The sequence below is a fragment of the Lissotriton vulgaris genome, chromosome 3_1 (assembly GCF_964263255.1).
Source record: "Lissotriton vulgaris chromosome 3_1, aLisVul1.2, whole genome shotgun sequence".
Lineage (NCBI taxonomy): Eukaryota > Metazoa > Chordata > Amphibia > Caudata > Salamandridae > Lissotriton > Lissotriton vulgaris.
The window spans coordinates 945,131,528-945,154,117 of record NC_141689.1 but is presented as its reverse complement, the minus strand read 5'-3'; the positions used below and the strand labels follow the sequence as shown (position 1 = coordinate 945,154,117).

At 45.9% G+C, this 22,590-nt stretch overlaps 1 protein-coding gene across 2 annotated transcripts in view; it reads right to left on the bottom strand.

Moving 5' to 3' along the window:
• Window positions 1-22,590, bottom strand: part of TLNRD1 (talin rod domain containing 1) — a 34,439-nt gene that overhangs the window by 9,615 nt on the left and 2,234 nt on the right. Inside the window, exon 2 of one of the 2 annotated variants that reach the window (XM_086961292.1) lies at window positions 15,459-15,506. The exons of the other annotated variant lie outside the window; for it this stretch is intronic. The gene's annotated coding sequence lies outside the window, so the exon portion shown is untranslated. The remainder of the gene's footprint in view (window positions 1-15,458; window positions 15,507-22,590) is intronic. 2 annotated transcript variants of the gene reach the window in all.

Genomic DNA, 22,590 nt, shown 5'->3' with positions numbered 1-22,590 from the left:
CGTAAAGATGGTAGTTGATCCCGGCTTGTTTGAGAATGAGGGTGAGCGGTTCCATGAAGAGGTTAAAGAGAGGGAGAGAGTATGGATCCTTGCAGAACACCTATAGAAATGGGGGAGGGGTTCGATAAGCAGTTGTGGATTTTAATTTGTTGAGCACGGTGTTGCAGGTTTGAGACAAACCAATTATGAGCCATACCATTAAGGCCGAATCGTTCTCTAAGGACTTTGAGTAGAACAGAATGGTTAACGGTATCGAACGCTGCGGAGAGATCGAGGAGGATCACTAGGCTAGATTCGCCATTGTCGAGGGAGTGGTGAATGTCTTCTACAATGTTTCGGTGCTGCAACCTTTCCTGAAGCCTGATTGGAGGGGGTCAAGTAAGTTAAAAAGTTCAATGTGTCTGTCAAGCTGAAGGAGGACACATTTTTCAAGGGCTTTCGAGAGAAGGGGCAGATTGGAAATAGGACAGAGGTTGTCAAGGTCATTAGGGTCTGCAGTAGGGTTTTTGAGAATGGGGGTGATTTGGCCCAGTTGTAGGGAGGTGGGGACACAGCCGGTGGCTAGGGAAGTGTTAATGATCGAGGTCCAGGAAGGGGTAATGATGGGTTTGAGGCTTTGGACAAGTTTAGAGGGGAGGGGGTCTTTGGTGTGGGAGGAGGGTTTAAGTTTTGCAATCAACTTACTCAAAAGGCACAAGAGAACTGTAAGACTCCAGCAGTAGGAACAAATCTATAATCAAATCTGAAAACATGAGAGATAAGGGAGTAACCGTACGTCACGCACATTTTCTTCAGCAAGGTCCTCGACAAAAATCTCAAGACAAGCCTTCTGCAAAAACATTGCCCAAGACTATTTGAAGGAGGAGATAGAAATTAAATTAGTATAAATCACACTTGTCCCCAACCTTAACTCTGAAAGATAAGGTTCGCAGCCGTTCAGAGAAAAGCTGGGCACTTAGAGATAGCTCACCATGACAGAAAATTAAAACCCCTCAACTAAATCAAACAGACAGATAAAATAGATTTGATTGTTCACACATTTTCATTTTGGGGTTCTGGAGTACGGAAACTCACACCATGAAAAGATGAATCTCTGCGAGAATGGGTAATATAAGAGAAGGCACCATTACCAGGTCTCCTTACAATTACTTGTGCTTATCGGGTACTTTAGTACACCTGTAATGAATGTGGGGATACGTCAACAACGAGGCAGGAGTGGTGGGAAGGACAGGGCAAACTAGGGTGTGGGTGGGGTAGGGAGGGTTGAGAGGGACTGCAAACACAGGCCCTCTTAACAGGTGCTAGATTAAAAATAAAAAATACCAGTACCAAGCGGCGATCAGAGGAAGGACACTGCCTGCAGACACAGGAAATTGCATTTGGTCCAAGCTCCACAGATGCCGGAGGGACTGAAAAGTGGAAATAGCAGGAGGCCCTGACCAGTGAGAAGCAAGGAAATGAGACCAATGTGGGAGCCAACCAATGCCAAGTTAACACTAAGTATGGTGATTTAAGCTTTATTTTTAAACCAAGTAAAACTTTTGCTGAGCTGTAGGTAAAACCTAAAAATGCACAAAGGGGCAGTGTTGGCAACGGGAATGGTTACTCCACTGTATGGGCCTATCCAGGAGTCATTCCAAACCGCTAGCTTGTGCCAGGCATAAACCTGGCACTTACGTTAGAGCACTTCCGGGACCTGCGCAACATCAGACGAGGGCTCGACTTACTGTCTATGACCTGAGAAGATCCCCAGGAGAATTGGACATACTCTCTTGTAATCAGGACAAAAATACTGGACTGCAAGGCTTACAAAGTTGACCTCCTGGTCAAGTTACAGGGATAAAAAAAAAAACAGGCTACAAGAGGCTTTGTCCTGGTAGTACCTAGCTGATCAGAGGCAACTCATCCTGGACTGGACACTGCTGTTGACCTCTGCCTGACACCCTGTGAGTCTCCAAGTGTCTTTCCTGAGGTCTTAGGGAGGCTTTCGAAGTGTACTCCTGTGTTTGATTGGGACTTAAAGGACTAAATCAGAAGGCAAAAATCTTTGACCAAGATAGACCTGGTTGGTGTGTCCAACCTGGTCACCATCTCGGTCAGCCTCTAATTGCACGTAGGTTTTATCCAGACCACTGACTATCACTGACGCTTTGGCTTTTTAGCACTGTTCCTTCTTAAGCTTAAAAAGGTTATATCTCCAATTCCCTTTATTGATTTTTGTCATTTTGCTCTAACTTTGTTTAACATTACATTTTACTCTATTTTTCTAATTCAGTTCCCGATTTTTATAGTTTTGCATTTTGACTATTACTTTTTGTGTACTGCATAAACACTTTATACATTGCCAGCAGTTAACCCGATCTGCTCAGGGCCATAGCTAACAGGGGGTAGAGGTCAGGTTAATTTACTGACTTGGAGGGTTCACCCTGACATGGGTTGTAATTTTTCCTTGAAGTGGGCTGTCGCCCCTTTTTTACTATGTTCTTTCAGGAGTTCGTGAACAAAACATACTGGCTAATGTACAACTAAGTTATCATTATACCTTCTCTATCTTTCTGGACCCAGCCTCTGTACCTGGAAAAAGGCAGAAGGAAATATGCATTGTGCAAATTTAAGAAGCTAGGGCTCCTATTATCCTTAGAGTCGTCTCCAATTTTTAGATTAACTGGAGCTGATCTTTTTGAATTTTCCAGGTGCCTGAAGAAGCTTGCCAATTTATGACATACTTCATGAACAGACTTTTAAGGTTTTTTCTTTAGTCAAAACCTGAACTGTTTTTTAAGTGAACATGAGACACAAGCTGCATGCGAGACAGAGAAAGGTGGAAGTTGGTAGAGAGGCCATTCATACACAAAGGAAGTAGATTATGTTTGGGAATTGGTTTAAGTTGGGTGTGAATAAATGCTTAAGTTAGTATTCCTGGGTAGAGAAATGTGGCAAGCATAAGCAGATCATATGGGCTTAATTAGCAACGAATGAGGCTGATTTTATACCAGGTGTCCCCTACTGGGATGCCTATGAGTGAATTCTGGCATTAGGAACAAAGGGAGGAAGTGTGGGTGGGTTTAAGGTCAAGCTTCCAACCACTAAAAGGTACATGGGGCCATGGTATCAATGAGGTAAAACTGGGAGTGGAAGAACATTCACAGTGCAGATGGTTAAGACCCATAAAAATTAACATTTAATGTAATAGTTTTGAACTTTTATGTCAGTAGACTTGCTTATGTCTGTAAATGAGGCACAACATTTTTTTTTTAAAGAAACACAAGCCTTGGATCATTATGCTCTTGAAAGGCTTATATATGAAATATTATGGTAGAAGATATCAAGCGGAAATAGATGTCTAGCTGGATCTAAAATATTCTTTAACACCATCAGTGCTGCAGCAATTCCCCCTCTGTGCTACTTCTGATTTATTCCCATTGTTCATGACGAGCTCAGCTCGTCATGAGCACACGACCAGTGTACTGCATGACGAGCTGAGCTCGTCATGAGCATCGAAGGGGTTACCATGTGCTTCAGCAGTCCATCAGCAAACATAAAGATGGTTAAAAAAAGCACTACAGGTCTGAAGATTGTGAAATATGGGGCAGACAGGCAAAGCCCAACCTTCATGGAGCAAGGTCCAGTCCACTTTTTTCCACCTAAGTCTACGTCTTTTCCCTGTCCATATAAGCTGTATTATACATTAGGTCAATTAGTTAAGAAAACTATTAGAGAGGGACCATGGAATCGATTAAACATAAATAAGCCTAGTGGTAGTATTACCCTCCTAACAATAGTGCTTAACAGGAGTATAAGCCATCGAACACAATTTGCCAAGATCTGTACAAATCTGTCTGCCCAAGTATTGTATAGAGTGACTAATCTTAGGGTGTATACACTTTAAAGGCAGAATATTAGGGTCGGTCTTAAATAATAAAATTTCAATTTTAGATTTATGAGATTTGGGGCTTTGCTATGGTTTTGGAGGTGTGCTGCCCACGGCCAGACCGACAAAGCCATATGGCGACCGCCTGCCTTATACAGATCGGAATCTAGGTTTGGCGGCCCAGCGGCGGCTGGCCCACAGCAGTGCAGTGCGAAGGCTCATACGTGAGCCTTAGCTAGGCACCACAATGAGAACACTATTGCACGTTCATGCAGGGCATGGACTGTAAGTCAACTGCTTTGATATCAACATAGCAACCTGGGATGGCATTCCAATTTTGTGCAATATGGTTTATAAAAACGCTCCTTGCATTCCACCTGTTAAATGTCATCTTTGTATCCATTGTGTCCACAAACAGGACTAACCCACCCTTGCTTTCTTCTGAAAGAGAAGAGATTGCTTCTGTTAGATAATGCGTCTGACTCGCCAGTCTCATACAGAGTTTAAAACCAATCTGATCCAGACCATCACACTCTCAGATGCGAAATGGTATGCCAAATTTTTTATAAATATCTTATAGACTATAATGATGAGTGTGCTAGTTGATAAATGCTGCTTTTAACACGATTGTGGTGCAATGACAGGAAGACATACACATTTCCCTCCTAGATTGCAAAAATAAACCTAGGTTTCCTATTTCATTAATGAGTGCCAAGAGATGTGGAAGAAGCAAGTCAGAAAATGTTAAATACAACTCACAAGTAAAGCTGCATGGCCCTGCCGCATTGTCATTTGGAAGACTCTTGAAGGCCCGTCATACTTCCACTTTTGAAAAAGAGGATTTGAGATAAGTAACCTGAGTCATGGTGAATTTGAGTGTTGGCAACTGGCCAAAGGACTGCATTTGAGGCAGGTCAGGATAGAGCTATGTAAGCGTTAAACAGATTATACACCTAGGACTGTTTTTTTCTGTTCCTTGAGCTTACAACCATTTCAAGATTAGAAATTCTATTGTGGTGAACTCCGTTTTTTTTGAGCTGCCAAGTTAGAAGCTGTCCAGCTTTATTTCCCTCTTTGTACAGTTGCTACCTCTACAAAGTGGAATGCGGTATCTGTTTTTGATCAATAGTTTTGCAAAATTAAACTTGGATCCTATCCGTTCCCTGAGGTACATCAGCCAGTCCGTCCCAGTTGTAGCATCAGATCCAAAATTGTGATCTGTCCATACCCTTTTCAAACGCAAAAAAGCACAATTGATGGACAGAATGCAGAACAACGTCATAAATTCACCCCTAAATCCATCGTTTTTCTGCTCACCATTCCATTCCAGTTTGGAGCCAGCCATATGCAAATCAGTCTTGACCCTGTGCCCAATGGGAACAGTCCACCCCGAACTGCCAGGCCAGGTCCTCCCTGGACTGGAAAGAAGCATCCTAGGACCGGAAACTGGGGTAGCGTGGTGGCACAGTGAGGAAAAGAACGATGGATTTAACCCAGATCTCTTGACTGACGGTGAATGTATGATTTATTCAGCATTCCGTCTATCAATTGCTTGCGTAGCACTTTTCACCCTAAGTGGGATGGGTATGCCCAGACGTGGGTCCCTTGCTCACTGTGCCACTGGATTCAAGCTAGCCTGGCTTATTAAGGGTAATGCCCAGAAACTGGTCCCAGGATGCTTGTTTCCGGTCCAGGGAGGACCTGGCTTGGCAGTTCGGTCTTTACTGTTCTCATGAGGCACAAGGTCCAGACTGATTTGCATATGGCTGGGTCTAAACTGGGGTGGCATGGTGAGCAAAAGAACGATGGATTTAACCCATCTCTCTTGACTGGGGGTGAATCTATGATTTATTCAGCATTCCGTCCATCAATTGTTCACGTAGCACTTTTCAAACGCATCTCATGAAATACAAAGTGCCCTTAATATTGCCTTAAAACAATCTAAAATTACTAGGATACCCGGACTGCCTCGATTAGTTATAAAATAGGCCTCACTGGAGCTCTTAACGAGTTTCCTAAAGTCATCTAGTTTGAGTTGAGACCCCTTAAAACTCCATAGGGGTAAATTTGCTTTTGAAAAACAATGCCCTTACATCTTCAATTCGCTAACCACAGGATGGTGATCAGAAAAGATACTTGCCAGGAATTCGACCTGATTAACTATACTTCCAATGATTTCCAGCAAAAAATACAATTCGGGCTCAGTTTCATATCTGTGCTCTTAGTAGTAGGTGTACCTTGGGATATCATGCTCACATTGCATCTCATAATGTGTAATCCTGCTTCAATTCCGCCTGCCATTTGCCTGCCCAAAACCTCGCTTATTCTCCGGAATTAAAAGAGTGGAGGTTCATTGAAGTGATAAAAAAGCCCCCCCCACCCCCCCCCCCTATGATAATCAACGGTGGAAATGCTGTTAGTGTGCTTTTAGCTGCAGTTGGGCTTCTGTTTTATCTGAAGTAGGGCTGTAACATGACGGAGAAATATTACATAGCTGCATCACTGGGATAGGTGTGTCGATTGGCTAATTCTGAATGTTTACATGATACGGATAGATCAATTGTGGCAGAAATGGTGGGACCACATAGGATATCTAGATAAGCAATTAAATTTGGAAATCCAAAATATGAGGGAGGTTCAGGGTACGTGTTAATATTCTATGAATATTCTGCACAATGGCTAAAATGTTTAAAATCCACGATGTGCACTAACCAACCTTGCTTTCGGACATCTCTTGCATTATTGAAAGAAAACAAGAGTCTCTGGCACTTGGGGGAAGTTCCAGACAGAAATTGGTCTGCCTTTAAAGTGGGAATAATCAGACGGCTCATGGGTACTTTTGATCTGGGAGTGCGTTTCTCTATTCAGGACTCTGGGCACTTGTACAGGCCTAATTGAACCAGCTAGCAGAAACTCAGCATACCGCTAACAGCAAAAACTATACTTCTACGCCAGCCCTCACTTTTGAAGGCATGTTGGACTTTTGAGGATTACAAAGAGGTTTTTGGCACACTGAAAATCAAACAGTTCTTTGTACTGACCAAACTGTCTGCAATACTCCAATAAGAATCAAAGCACATAAGAAGACATGTAATAATCCAGCCGAATATAGGTGAATGTGTTTGCAGTCTTGGGTAACCAATATCCATTGAACAGATTTGAGTGGATGCGAGAGTGGATTTTTCAACCGTATGGCTGTTATTTACGGATCATCTTGAGTATGGGTAATAACTATAATACGCCATCTGTTGTACGCTCAACACGGCCTCAAAGACCCCGAGAGGCAAAAAAAAAACCCAAGCATTTGCAATGCAATGGGTCTCGCATTTACGCAAGTTTATGCTATTGGCATTGTAAATGACAATGCCTTTTATTTAGGTTTTAAAAACGAAAACAAAAATAAAAGGCATTGTTACTGTGAATGACAATAGCTCAAACTCGTGTAAATGTGAGACCTATTGCATTACAAATGCTGGTTAGATTAGGGAGTAGAAACGCTCGCCCTTTTTGCACGCGCATAATTAAATAAACAAGCGTGGACTCTGAAATGAAAGCGTAGGCTAGCCGGCCAAGATGGTGGTTGACTGAAGCCTGAGCTCCGGTGCTGCCCAGGGGTAAACTGCTTTCTGCCATCTGGAGGGACAGTAACACCTGCTGGGGCTCGGATCCTGCTGCCGGGACCCCCACCCGCCCCCCCGGAGACAGCGGTGAGAAGCCGGTGGCAATTGCGAGCGACGGAGCCCCCCGCGGACACCTGGGCCTGCTACGGCCTTTCTCCATAACTGAAGCCGGGGACTAAAGTGCGGGCAGAATCCGGGCCAGTACTGGCGAGATGGAAAAAATCGAGGTGCCCGGTCTCGGGCGTAGCGGACACCGGAGTGAGCGCTGAGTGCTGGGCGGCTGCCGTCTCGAAGGGTGGTGTTTTCCGGCACACTGATGGCGGCGGCTGTGGCGCAGAGGACAGCAGACGCGGGCTGAGTTGCCCGGGGGGGCTGAGTGAGGCCTAGAACTGCAGGAATCGCCGGGGCTGGCCGGAGGTGGGGAACGGCAGGGATTCAGTGGGACCGGAGAGCGAGCTGAGGAGTGAGAGGCTCTCACGGCCGGTGCCTCACGGGGGAAAGTTCCTGTGCCTGCAGATGGATGGTGAGGAGGCTGAGTCCATTGCATGAGGGGATTGACTACCCCACTTCCCCCCGCTGGTCATCACCTCACCTGTTTTCTTTCTCCCTTTGCCCCGGATCGCCCCTGGAGGCCAGCAGGGAAGACATGTGGTGACAGCCCAAGGGATATCGGGACAGAGAGTCAGTGTGGTTAGAACGGCCCGAGCCCTAGGAGGAGGCCTCCCCCTGATCGGACACAAGACAGTGGGAGAGCCCAGGGCAGAAAACTGCAATTGAGAGGCCCCGGAGACATGGGATCGCTGTGAGAGGGGGCGCAGAGACCCTTAAAGAGAAACGCGGTCTGATACTGCAAAAGGCTGGTCAGCACCTGCCCGCATTCGCTATGGTTCGAAAGGGAGCGAAGACTCTGGACAGCCTGATGGCCTGGCTGGGATACAACAAGCCCTGGCCACAGGGAATGGCGGAGCCTCATCTGGAGCTGGAGGGGTCGGGCATTGCTGAGAGACAACAATCGGACAAACTAGATCTGATACTGAAAGAGATCAGAGATTCTAGGACAGCGATGGAGCGGCAACTCGGGACTCTCACTACCAACCTGTCACTGCTGAGGGCTGATCATGGTAAGCTGGCTGACCGGGTCAAAGAACACAGATTCGCGCTTGCTGACCTCACTCAGACGGTGTCGGACTACACGATGTCGCTTCAGCGACTGCAACAGCAAGTAACATCACTACATGACCGCGCGTAGAACGCGGAAGGCCGCAACAATATTTGCGTTATTGGCCTTCCGGAGCGCTGTGAGGGGACCCACGCAGCGGACTTCATGGAACAATGGTTACGAGACCATATTGCGGCAGAGGGCCTTTCATCACATTTCTGCATGGAAAGAGCACACCTCGTCCCCACAGGAAGACCTAAATCTGGACGTCCCCCTCGCCCCCTGATAGTACGGTTATTAAATTACAGAGACAGAGATGCCCTCCTCCAAAAAGGGAGAGAGAAATCCCTATTACAATATGAGAACCACTGCGTGTCTCTTTATCCGGATTACACCAACCTAGTACAAAAACAGCGTTCTTCATACCAGGAGGTAAAAAAGAGACTTCAAAAGACCAAGCTGACATACGCGCTATTGTTCCCAGCTCAGCTGAAGATCGTATGTGATAAGAAGACGCATTTCTTTGAGAGCCCGGCGGACGTCGAGGAGTGGCTGGACGTAATGGACATTGATGGCGGCCCAGAGGCCTCTCGGAATACAATTACCGACGGCTCGGAAAGAGTTCTAGTTGAACGCTTGTTGACTTTTAGTATCCTTTTGATGATAAATAACTTACACTTGTAAACTTAATACGCAGATTAATCCGGGGAGGGTGACTGGGGAACTGTACTTATCTGTATCAGGGGGTGAACTACGGGGGAGGGGGGGTGGAAACTCCCCTCTTAGTGGTGGGAAACCCAGTGATGGGGCCTTCCTGGTCAGTTCCACCCCTATTAAGCTCATATACCCCCTCTAAAAGGACCTCCAGATGGTAACGAAGAACAGACTCCTGGACTGACTGCCCCAGGGTTGGTTCACTGTAGAGTCCATGGCACCCAATGGGGCAGTTAAGCTAACTAGAGCAGCGCTAGGCCCCCCCCCCCCCCACTAGCGAATGCAATTGTGTTTTGTTCATTACGTTTATGATTCCTTTGTTCGGCTCAGCAACGTTACAATGCTGCGCCAAGTTAGTTTTGTTTAGGGAAGGGAAGGCAGAGGTCTCCAGGTTGACACTCATAGAATGTAACAAAAAAGTCCTACTGACACTCCGAGATCAGATAGATTTGCCACCTAGAATGTGCGCTGGCTTGGTGCGATTCAAAAAAGGCACCGGATCCACACGATTTTTCTTAGGCAACATGCACAGATCACATTCTTACAGGAATCACACCTAACCACAGCAGAGGCGCAGAAACTAAGGAAACGATGGAGAGGTATTATCTATTCCACGACATACTCTGCCTTCTCTAGAGGGGCAACCGTCTGGGTTCGACACGAGACGCCCTTTGTTGAGATAGAGAGGAGAGTGGACGACCAAGGGAGATATATTATGGTGAAGGGCACGCTAGATGGTACGTTGTTAGTTATAGGCAGTATATACGCCCCGAACTTCGACCAAGAGGTATATCTGAGTAAGGTGAGCAGAGTGTTGTCCGACTGGGCCAACATCCCCTGCATACTAGGAGGGGACTGGAACAGGATTTAAGACATAGATCTGGATAGGTCGCACCCCCACTGCAACTGGCTGGGGTTACAAAATTGACGGAGGTGTTTACGGCTTGGGCTGCGCGCTGGGGTCTAGTGGATGCATGGCGGGGGCTACACCCGACCGATAAGGAGTACTCTTACTATTCCCCCGTACATAACTTGCACACACGTATAGATAGGTTTATGTGCTCTAGCTCCTTAATGACGAAGACTGGCAGTATGGAATACTTAGCTAAAACTTTCTCTGACCACAGACCACTGACACTTGACCTCCTCTGGGGCAGAGTACCAAGCCCGGTGCCTACCTGGAGACTCGACCCACCGCTCTTGGAAGATGGCCCTTTTCGAACGTCCCCGTTAAATACCCTGAACAGTTAGTTTCTTGAAAATTGGGATTCTGCGACGTCCAACTTAGTGGTGTGGGATGCCATGAAAGCGGTAGTACAGGGGACCGCCATAGGGCAACTAGTAGGGGCCCGGCAAGAAATTCATAAGAGACTGTGAGGTCGAAGACCGCCTGAAAACGCTGGAAAGGGAAGCAAGTATAGAAACTGAGAAACGAGGCGACCTACAGACAGGAAATATTGACCATGCGGACATCCTAGACACTGCGGGTCATTGACCATAGGGAATATCTACGACGGCAACACGCCTAAGCAGACAGATCAGGTACCCTGTTAGCCCGCTTATTGCGGGATCGTCCGGACACTCCGGTGATTACCCGGATACGCAACGGAACGGTCAATGTAGTCAATACGCAGTCCGAGATCAATGAGGCGTTTTACGCCCACCTGAAAACATTGTATGCTCCTTTCCCTATGGAGGACCCAGTCCGAGTGGCGGAGTTCCTACATGGTATACCTTTCCCAACCCTGTCTGCGGATGCCCGAAAAGAAGTCGGTGGCCCCATAACACAGCGAGAAATCCGGGTCGCCATACGGTCCCTGAATTGAAACAAAACGCCAGGCCTGGATGGGCTACCGGTTGAGTTTTATCAAACCTACTCCGATGTTCTAGTTCCGGTCCTAGAAGAGATATATAAGGTGGCAGACACATCGAACTGACCAACTACAGACCCCTGTCCATGCTCTCAACAGAGTACAAGATCCTTAGTAGGGCCATCGCCTTACGGATACAACCCGACCTCTCCGATTTGGTACACCCGGACCAGTGTGGTTTTCTCCCGGGAAGGAGCACGTCCCAGAATACGAGTCGACTCCATGCCCTTATGACTGCTACATCACAGGAATATCCCCGGGCGGGCTGTATAGCACTGGACCTGAAGCAGGCGTTCGACTCCCTGTCGTGGACGTTCATGTTTAAAATGCTGTGGCGTTTTGGCTTCCCGGACTCCTTGTTGACATGGATGAAACTACTCTACACGGGCCCCTCGGCTCGTGCACGTACAGGCCGATACATATCGGATAGCTACCCGATATATAGAGGCACCCGGCAGGGATGTCCCCTGTCCCCGATTCCGTTCGTCTTAGCACTAGAGCCCTTAGCCATAACCCTTCGGACCCACGGAGAACGGAGGGGTAGATCAATAGAGGGTACACATCACCTAATATCCATATATGCAGACGACATCTTACTGTATTTTCTTGATCTGGAAGAGGAGCCTACTGACATGGCGGACGTATTTCGCCGATTCGCAGAGGTGTCCGGATTAGCCATAAATCCAGGGAAATCCACTGGTTTCTACTTTAGGGACCTGCCACACCCTCCCACTCTCCACTTTGGGAGATATCGAATCCCAGTGGCCCAGACTACATTCAGATACCTGGGCATTCAGGTGTATAGACAGCCGGAGGATCAGATCGAGGGTAATGTCCGGAGAGCCATTACTGGTCTCCGTAGCAGTGTAGGGTTCTGGACGTCTTTAACCCTATCCATTATGGGCAGAATTGCCATATCCAAGATGGTCCTGCTCCCCCGCATGCTATATTACTTCGTTAATCTGCCAGTCATTCTCCCACAACAGATATTTAACACGTTGAATACGATCCTGGTGACTCTTATCTGGGGGACGGGACGCAGGCGTATTAGTCTCCGAAAGTTGAAACTGGGGACTAGAAACGGAGGCCTAGGGGTGCCTGATCTTAGAGGATACTACTACGCCAGTCAACTCCAGTGGCTTGCGCGATGGGTAGCGGGTAGGAACCTACACAAAATCGACTTCACGGCAGACTGGTTGGCGCAGGGAGAATTACATTCCTTGTTGCTGCCTAAGAGCCGGCTCCCCCCGGATTGCCACCCCCTTTTGAGCATGGCCATATTGTGCTGGAGGATGGTGCTGGCATACACCTCAAACACAGTGCCCGTTGCGGAGAATATTCCTCTGTTAGGTATCCCATCAACGCAGGGCAGACTTACACAGTATAGATTACGACCCTGGGCAGAGGCTGGAGAGGAGGATGTGGGTGCCTTCTTCGGGGACGACACCCTATTGGATCACGACTCCTTCCTGCGAGTCACGGGTGCTCCCCAGCGACTGTACCGGCTACATGCGGCGGTATCCCACTACATACGATGAACCTGGGCTCCGCAGAGGCTTCAACCCACAAGACATGAACTGGTTCACTTGATATACCACATGGGAACGGGGAACACCTAGTACGATGGTTATACTGGGGGATCAGAGAACACGCTGCGATCCCACTCATTACACTTAGAGACACATGGACACAGGACACGGGAGAGGTAATGACAGATAAGGCCTGGCAGATGGTTCTAGAGCATCCAAGGAGGGTGTCGAGGAACGTTAAAATTTAAATGTATACAGGCCATGGTGCTACATAGAGCATACCTCACCCCACAGAGGTTACACAGAATGTTTCCTGACTCCCCCCACTGCTGTCCACGCTGTAAAGAGGATGAGGCTGGCTTTCTCCATATGTTGTGGGCATGCCCGTACCTGAATAGCTACTGGGGGAGAATTTGTCAGACACTGCGTACAGTAACTACCCTTCCGGTCCCAGAGGATGCGTTATAATGCTTGGTAGGATCCCGTAAAAGACCTAAAAAACAAAAAGCTAACTTGAAATTACTAGATCTGGCCTTGCTATTGGCGATAAGGGTTATTACGATGAGGTGGAAGTCACCCAGACCGCCTACAGTATCTGTATGGCAGTCAGATGTTGAAATGGGGTAGGGCGGAGAGTGCAGTGTTGAGACGGGAGGTGGGGAAGGGGCAAAGGAAGCATCCCATAGCGCAGGAGTGGGAGGCTATGCTGCTAGTACTTGAGGAGGTAGAGATGGCACCATCGCAGATGGAGGGTGTGTGACTGAAAGAATAGTACAGGGTCTGAAGACGCGTGCAATACCAGTGTACTAAAGCTCGCTGGTGCACTGGTGTGGTTTATGTGAACTTACATTACGTGCTATGACAATCTGGTTCATTCTAACCGAGTGTTACATTTTGGACTACACATGTGCAGGAGACATACAGGGATAGGGTGGGTGTTGTAGGGAGGGGGTAGAATCGGGGGTTTGATCCTTCAGTTTGTTGATTACTAAACTTGTTGATGTGACACTGTGTAATGTACCAACGACTTTGCAAGTGCCATCGTGGAAATGTAGATTGGGGAAGAATATGATGTACTGTACTCCTGTATTTCTTCCCATAAGACATCTATAACATGCTGGAATAGTACATGACTGCCTTGTTTGGTTGGGGAGAAAATGAGAAAATAGACTGTACTGTATGCTAAGAATCAATGATAAATCGGTGCAAATACTGTACAGTTGCTAATAAAGTTTAAAAAAAATAATAAAATGAAAGCGTACCGCGCTGCAAATAATTTTAAAAAATAGTGCTTACCGGCTTATGAAGGAGACTAACGCCACAAGTTAAAGGTCCAGTCCTCAAGGTAACAAATGGCGACATGGTGGTAACAAGGAGGGACTAACAAGCCTCATTATCAATCGGAAGCCAGCATTAACCAAGGGCAAGGACACCAGCCAATCAAAAATATGGGCGGAGAGAAGGCGAGGCTTCCAAAGCATACTCGACTACTGCATGCCTCGCAGAGCGAGCAGTGCATGCGTACTACCGCTAGGCTCGACCTAATAAGTCATCAAGATCAGCAAAGGGCTGAGGAGCCAATCAGCTGCAACAGCGCTTACGTCACATTGTGGATGGGCGATTTGCTTGTAATTGCTAAAAGTAAATGCGGAGTCCCAAGTTAGCATACAGGTAAAAACAATCATCTCTGTGTGTGTTGCATCTTTAGAAGGACAGGAAGCGAAAACTGATTGACAGACTTGTACATGGGAAAGGCAAAGTGTACGTTCAAACATGCGTCACCACCTAACAAGACTATCATAACCACTCCTCACTGATAATTGTCCTGCTCAACAAACCAACACCCATCCTAATGTTTAACTACACTTACAGCCATATAGTAGCTTGTATTCACAAAAGAGATGAGCAAAAATCTTCCAAAGACCGACAAGAAATTAACAACTGTGGTATCAGCACCTCCTGACTCTTCCCTTTGCCAGGAACTATTTTGTCACCAAAACAAAGAGTTGAGAAGTACAAATATGTGCTAAAGGTATAAGATGTACACAGAGAAAAGCCACTTACTGAGTTATGTGAAGGGTGGCTTACTCAAAGTCTGGGTGCATTTTGGTGAGAAATGGGGAGGTGTGCGTGCCCTCGTAGAGAAGCCACTTTGAAATGGGATGTCAACATTGATCAGAACTACAAAACACAGTTCAGCAAGTTCTAAACCAGGTGAACTGAAATTGTAGTTATAAGATATTCAGAATTCTTGGACATTTACAAAAATGAGGGGAGAAGTGAAACACTGAAAACAGTAAACATGCAGACCATGGGAAGCCTCAAATCAGGATGGGTGGGCACATCCCAGATCCCTCATAATCACAATGTTGTACCAAGGCTTCATAGATCCGTGCTTTGTCCTGGGACACCGGCACAGTCTGCTGGGTTTCCATATTTAGACTAACAGCCAGTCTTCCTACTGGACATAATTTAACAAACCTACAAGCCTCAACTCCACCAATTTTCCAAGTCCTCCTTCTTATGGGGATCTTTATTTGAGTGAAGGTGGGTCAAGGAAATAAAGGCTCTCACCTTCTTTCCACCAATTGGAGGAAACATATGAAAATGTTGCACATGGGCATTTTGTGCTGCAAGACCTGTACTTTGGAGGAAGAGTAGAAAGGGAAAGCAATGGCTGAGTATGCTACTTACTTCAAGTGTAGTGTTGAAAGCAGGCTACCCACCATGGTTCCTGAAATCCTGCAACAACGCAAAGAGAAAAAGTTCAAATCTCAATATGCAGTCTAATCTAACTGCTGCACCAATTAAAAGGTCTGCATGCTAGCGAACAAGATGGCAATCATTCAAAATTTGGGCTGACCGATATATAAATAATGGTTACAACAACCTTTTGCCCCTCTGTTACCTCCAATGCTCAGATGTTATAAGCTAGGCAAGACTGCTAGAGTAGTCCTTGGTCAGAACTAATAAGCACTGACACTACCAATAAAACTGGTGCATAAATGAAAGTACCTTGTGTGCCACTGATGAGTTTAGAAAACAATGGGTTCAACCAACCTATATCTATAAGAAATTTTGGTATAACACCCACATTCAATAGGTTAATTAAACAATGGCAAATTATTGAGCATTTATCAATGGATTTTGCATTGTAAATTCATCAATAAATCACATTGTTGATGGTTTCTCAAGTGAACGTGAAGTGAAATAAGTGCTCACGAAAGTGCTTGTGAGGTGGCGGGAATGGAAGGGTATAAGTGCTGAAAATAACAATAATGAAAAAGTGAAGAGACCTGCCTAACAATGTTTAAATTGCTGACTAATCAAATCCCAAGAAGCAAGATGCTATGAATACGCATTTCATCATCCACATCTGGGCATAAATTAAAAGTACAGGTCAAAGTGAAAGAAAAGTCGATGTTTCGAACCAAAGAATCACGGAAGGCCAGTAGTTCCTTCAATCAGGGTCTTACTCAGGACATAGAAAACTAGCAACCTACTAAGTAGGTAACGGTATCACCAAAAAGTACCGTAAGTGAAATATATAAGGGTGAGTATATGCAATAAAATAAGTGGCTTGTCAGCTCTTCTCAATTCAACCCTGCTACGCAGGCGGTGAAAAACTTATGGGGATGGGCTAAGAAGCTCGTTCCAGAAACTGAAACATGCAGCAAATTACCAAAGAAGTCCAGTGTAAAACTTGAGTTGCTGTACTGCAAAATTAATTAAGTGTGGCCTGAAATCCTAGCCATGAGGGGAACTCCCAGCGTGAGCAGACCAGCACTGTGGTCTCCCACATCCAGGAGGCATTGGGGCCACCAGTGACGCCTCTTTCCGAGCCAGGAGCCGCGTTAAAAACAGCGGCGGGCTACCGCAGCGCGGGAAGCCTGGAATCTTAGCCGTGAGGGGAACGGCCACGCGAGCAGACCAGCACTGTGGACTCCCTCATCCAGGATGAATTGGGGTCACCACCAGTGATGCCTCTTTCCGCGCCAGGAGGAGCGATAAAAACAGCAGATGGCTCCCGCAGGATGGGCGCGTCCGCGGCCGTCTGAGGCTGGACTGGGTCACCCCTTGGTTTTTGCCAAAGAAGCAAGCAGACTTGGCTCCTGGACATTACTTGGCCCAAGGTTATTGCCCCAATAACCCTACATATTTTTACTGTAACTGCGGGCTCTCCTGTTTTACTTGGTTGTACTTGTACTCCATCTGGGACTACCTGGTTCACTGCCTAGACACGAGTAGATGCCCTACTGGTATTTTAGAACATAAGCGGAGAACCCACATCATCCATATCAATAAAGCGAGTTAAAAACAAATTGAAAAATGGGCAAGCGAATCTGTGCAGATAAGAAACAAACGGCACTCCGGAAATCAAAACCCAAAGTCAAGCCTACTTCTATTGATAGGATGTTAGAGAGAGCAATAGGAGTGGTGGCAACTGAAATTGAATGGACCGAGAGACTGTTATCACTCACTCCAAATTTGGGCCTTCCCTTTGTAGATTTGGACACATCACAAGCCCCTGGTCCCTTGATCAGGAACACCCCAAGGCCCAGACAACTTCCCAATGGTTAACTACATAAGGAGGTAGTACCCACTTGTCAAGTGAAGAGAGGAAAACCTAAAGCACCAGTGAGAACAGGGGTGAAAAAGAAGAAGATAGCAGAAGAAATCACGGACGATAACAATATCAGGGAAGGATGTTTGTCCAGTAGCACTGAAAGGGGCAAGGAACAACCTACATGGATTAGTCAGCAATTTAAACATTGTTTGCATGGGTTACAAATCTAGTGGTGGACTTACAATGTTGTCAAGTATGGGCAATTATAATGGACAAACTTAAAAAGCTGGTAGAAAGGATTGATAAGCTGACCATGTTGCTTGAGGTTAGGGCAGGGGTCACAAACGGAAGAGAGGGGATTGGTAGTGGCCAAGAAACACAGGCTGTATCTAGTATTAGCAAGGCTGCCCTACCTCGTGTCAGAGTGGCCCCCCTCCCACTACCGCTACAGATGAAGTAAGACAGTGCATTGCAAGCCCTAGTAAGGTAAAATCAACACCTGTTCATCCACATAGCAGCAGTGAATGGCAATAAAGTCGACAGTGGGACGAGGTAGGACCCATTAAAAATACTGAAAATGTTAAAGTAAAACATCCTCTACTGTGTATTAATTTAGCACCAGCCTCAACCCATTTCGAAGTTTTGTCAGATATTCCCAAGCTTGGGAGGGGGCAAAAGGAATCACACCAGGATTTGAAAAATAAATGCATGTTCTGGTTAGTTACAAACAAGCAATTTTATTATGAGGTTGTAGGAGAAATCCTAACAACCCATCGAATTGGTTGGGTGGGTAGGAGACCTATGGTAGTGCAGGGAGACTGCGTAGTGATAAATTTTAGAAATCCATCAGTCGCCTGAGCAATCCTAAGTAGGGATGACAGGAGGGGAACATAAGAGCCCTTCTGCTAGGTTATTTTTATCCCCAGCGAGACCAAAACATTTCAGGGATGGTTGGGAGGGGAGCCTCTAAAACAAAATCATCAAACTGACAATTTGGATTACCAAAGCCTAGGTAACCACGCTTCAATATTCACACAACTAATAGATTTTGTGTCCTTGAGGAAGTGGATTGACTTGAACTCAAGGGGTATGGGCTGTAGGAGCATAATCACCTGGGAGAGTTAGAGGCGAAAACTGTTCAAGCAGAGGAGACTATAGACCAGACCACGACACTGGAAGAGGGTGAGATCAGTGGGAGAGGTCGAGAGGGACAATATGTGGTAACAAAGCTGAATCAAAAGGGATTACTACTAATAGCCAATCTCGTACTTTCAACAGTGAGACTTCATAAAAATTAGACTTGTGCATTGGCGGGATCCCCCCCCCCCCCCCCCAAAGAACTTGCCGACATGGATAGTCGGCCAGACCTATCAAGGTTGCGAGTTATATCTTGGAATGTAGCCGGTCTTGCCCCCAAGATGGATAATCCTGATCGGGGAGCTTTATTGGGGAATATGAAAGCTGTATGTTTCAAGAAACATGGGCAAGGGCGGATATCTCCAAACTAGGCTATGCCATGTATAGTAACGAGTAACGGCGAGGGAAGATATCTGAGTCCATCCCTAAGGCTCCTTCCCCATGCGACCGAGCAAACCGCTGGCGCACCAGAAAGCTATACCTGCCGTTCCGCAGGAGACTGATCCCCGTCTACATCCTTCGAGTTTCTCCCCTGGATCTCTATACCTGGCCCCGACCCGTTGCGGCCAGCCACGGCTATCATGGCGTGTAACAATTAGGCAATATCTTGTCCTGACGATGATCCCTATGATTCTGTAAAAGAGATCGAAACGCCGCCAACTCTTAAAAACACCATATACTGTAAAAATTTACAAATTGCCATGATTGGCAAGTAATGGTGCTTCATGGAATTTCTGTCATTGAAATATTTACAGGAAATAACAGCTTCTGCCTAAAAATTCTGTTCTATTCTCTGACTTTTTCCCTCTCTATGCCAAATTGTATATGTTTGGGTACAGGCTTGTGCCCCTCTATGGAAATGTTGAAGGTATTCCTTCAGAATATTCATTGCCATAAGTAAAAAATGTGACCTCTGTCTGGCTGGACAAGTCACTATTTAATATAGTTTCCATTGTGTCTATATTTATTTTGTGCTACTATTTTTTGTGCTTGGGACCACTGTTTTCTCAAATACGTTCTCTGAGGTCCCGTGCTGACTCGATTGGGTGGCCTTGTTGTTTTATATAAATGTATAGCATAGCATCAGAGGGAAAGGGGAGGCCGTCAGGGGGGCTTTTGCATCTGGGTGGGGACTAATTTGGGCTGCACATCTATACAGCTAGAAACATATTCAATTGACATTCTGTGTGTCATACTTAAGTTCCCTTTAAGGTTTAGAGATGCGCTAATAAATGTCTACTCAAGACCAGTCAGCCGTAGTCAAGAGTCAAAGACCCTCGATGAGCCACTAGCCCTGAAAACTACCTGCTGATTGTAGGCGGGGACTTCAATTGTTAGTATGAGTCTCTAGACAGTATGAATAGGGATAACCCGTGTGAAGAAGATTTACACTGGGCTGTACCAGAAACAACTTGTCCGTGAGTCTGGACCCCTCTGGTACTCCAGGTAAATTCTCTTTTATTAAAACACTCAGTGAGGACATGTAACGGCAGAACTAAGTCCGATACCCCAGGTAAACATACGTTTAATAGAATTGGCCATGGTTCCTTAATTGATTACATCTTGGTTGGCATAACATCATGGCACAAGGTAGCAGATTTTAAGATCGTGTTGCGTCACTATAGTGACCAAAATGCCCTAGTTTTGGAATTGCTTACATTAAACCCTGGGAATACCACAGATTTGGTTACACCAGCTGATGGCAGATTGACTCTCAGCAATTTTAGGAAGAGAGTCCGATGGACGGAATTAAGTCAATCCCAAAAAACGTTAGGTGCCATGTACCAAACTATTATTCCGATTCTTATGGATTCTATTCAAACTGTCTCTGATGACAGTACCGTGAGTCCGATGGGCGGAATTAAGTCAATCCCAAAAAACGTTAGGTGCCATGTACCAAACTATTATTCCGATTCTTATGGATTCTATTCAAACTGTCTCTGATGACAGTACCCAAATTGATTTATTGAAGGTCGCCCTAAATCACACCAGTTTAACGGCCACTATGGTTGCACCTTTATTAAAAAAGTTAGCAATAAAAGAACACCCCGCCATCCTTGGTACAATGAAAGATGTCGAAAGGCTAAAATAGCTCTGATCTTTGCCATTAAGGCTAATGATAGATCTCTGATTGAAACGAACAGAGCAGCTTATCGAACCTGCATTGAGGAGGCAAAAAAAAAAAAAAGGTGGGAAAGTGACAAGTTGGAAACTCTTAGAAGCTCTCTGGGCACCCCCGACATGAAGACATTCTGGAATGTGGTAAACATGGGTAGCTCTGAAGGAAAGTCGGATATAGAGACAAATTTAGGGTAAATGTGTGGCAGGACCATTTTGAGTTCCTCTACTCGAGGCCAAAGCCAGAGGTCGATGTAGTGGACAACGCATATCACTCCTCGCAGGCCGATCGCGCTAATGTAACTATGATCACCCCTACTGGCAATCCCTACTAGTTGGGCTGGAGCTGAAAGAATACCAGTTTATAAAAAGGGATGCCAGATGTTACCCACAAATTATAGGCACATAAGCCTTATTGACATTAGCCCCAAAAGGTTTGCACATGTGTTGCTCTACCGCTTGCAGAGTTGGATGGAGGAACATAAAGTTCTTAGTCCGTTCCAAGCAGGGTTTAGAGAAAAAAATGTCTACTTTGGACCAGATCTTGAGGCTACAATTATTACACTGGAAGACCGTGTGTACAGAGTGTGGCAGCCTCGGTCTAATTTTTTAGACCTGAAATCTGCATTTGATCTGGTCCCAAGCGAGAAGTTGTGGGCAGTCCTGCTAGAGATGGGGGTCCCATTATATATGTGTCAAATCATGAGGCGGTTACACTAAGGAAACTACGTGCAAATAAGATTTGGTAAACACTGGGAACTTACCACACCCATCCCTGTAGGTAGAGGAGTACGCCTGGGCTGCGTCCTTGCCCCGAACCTTTTTTGTCTTTTTATAAACGGGTTAGTTGACTTTTTAACTACTGAGAAGGATTTAGATGCACCAAAGCTGGCAGTATGCAATATCGCGGCATTGATGTTTGCCAACGATACATTGCTATTCTCCAAATCTCCAATGGGTATACAGAGGGTCCTAAATAAATGTGATGCCTTCTGTAAGGAAAGGGGGCTTGAGATTAACCTGCAAAAAACAAAATGTATGGTATTTAACACAGTCAAATGTACCCGACCAAACCCATGTTAAGACGTCAGACCCCTAGTGAGGGTATCTGTCTTTGATTATCTCGGCATTACAATCACTGAAAAATGGACTGGGGGCACAAATTTACAAAAACACCCTGAAATTAGCGCAAACAACAGGGGGCTTTCCCAAGGTGTTCTGAAACTTTAGCCATAATCCGGTGGGCCCAGTATTAGAAATATACACAGTTCAAGCTAGAGGTGCTGCTCTATATAGAGCAGAAACATGTGGCCACGTCGCATTGATAGCCTAACACAAATAGAACACTCCTTTGTTAGACAATTGTTTGGTCTCCCCCGTAGTACCCGACTCATACCGCTACGGTTAGATCTGGGAGTCAGGGCAATTGAGGAAGAAGTGTCTCTGAGACCCCTTTTATTCTGGAGACGCTTGTGGGTTACTCCAGAATTGCTTGAGTACAGGGAAACTAAGAGGTGATGAATATCCCTGGGGCGAGGCGACTACCACGGCTCACCTATGTCAGGAACACCTTACGCTTATGGGACGGGCTAATCTGTGGCTAAATCCAGAAATGACATGCCCCACAGTGTCAAGGAAAGAGTTAAAGGCTTGCTACTGGGAATATAAACTGGCCCAACTACAGGGGAACCACTCAATAGGAAAACTTACTGTAGCCTTCATGAAAATTAAAAAATAAATACATACTAGAGCCGGCACTTAATGACATCAAGCCGGTTGCTGCAAGGAAGCTCTACTTGCAATTTAGGCACTGGGTATTGCCACTACGTGGTTTTGCGAATAAATGGGTGGGCCTACAAACATTGGGTTAACTGGCCTGCAATGGCACAAAAGAATCTGAATACCACGTGTTTTTTTCCTATACTGGCTATAAGAAATCAAGAAAACGGTGGCTGGTCCAGATATGCAGAAATTTGGGAACTAGGCAATGTTCAGAGGCTTTTA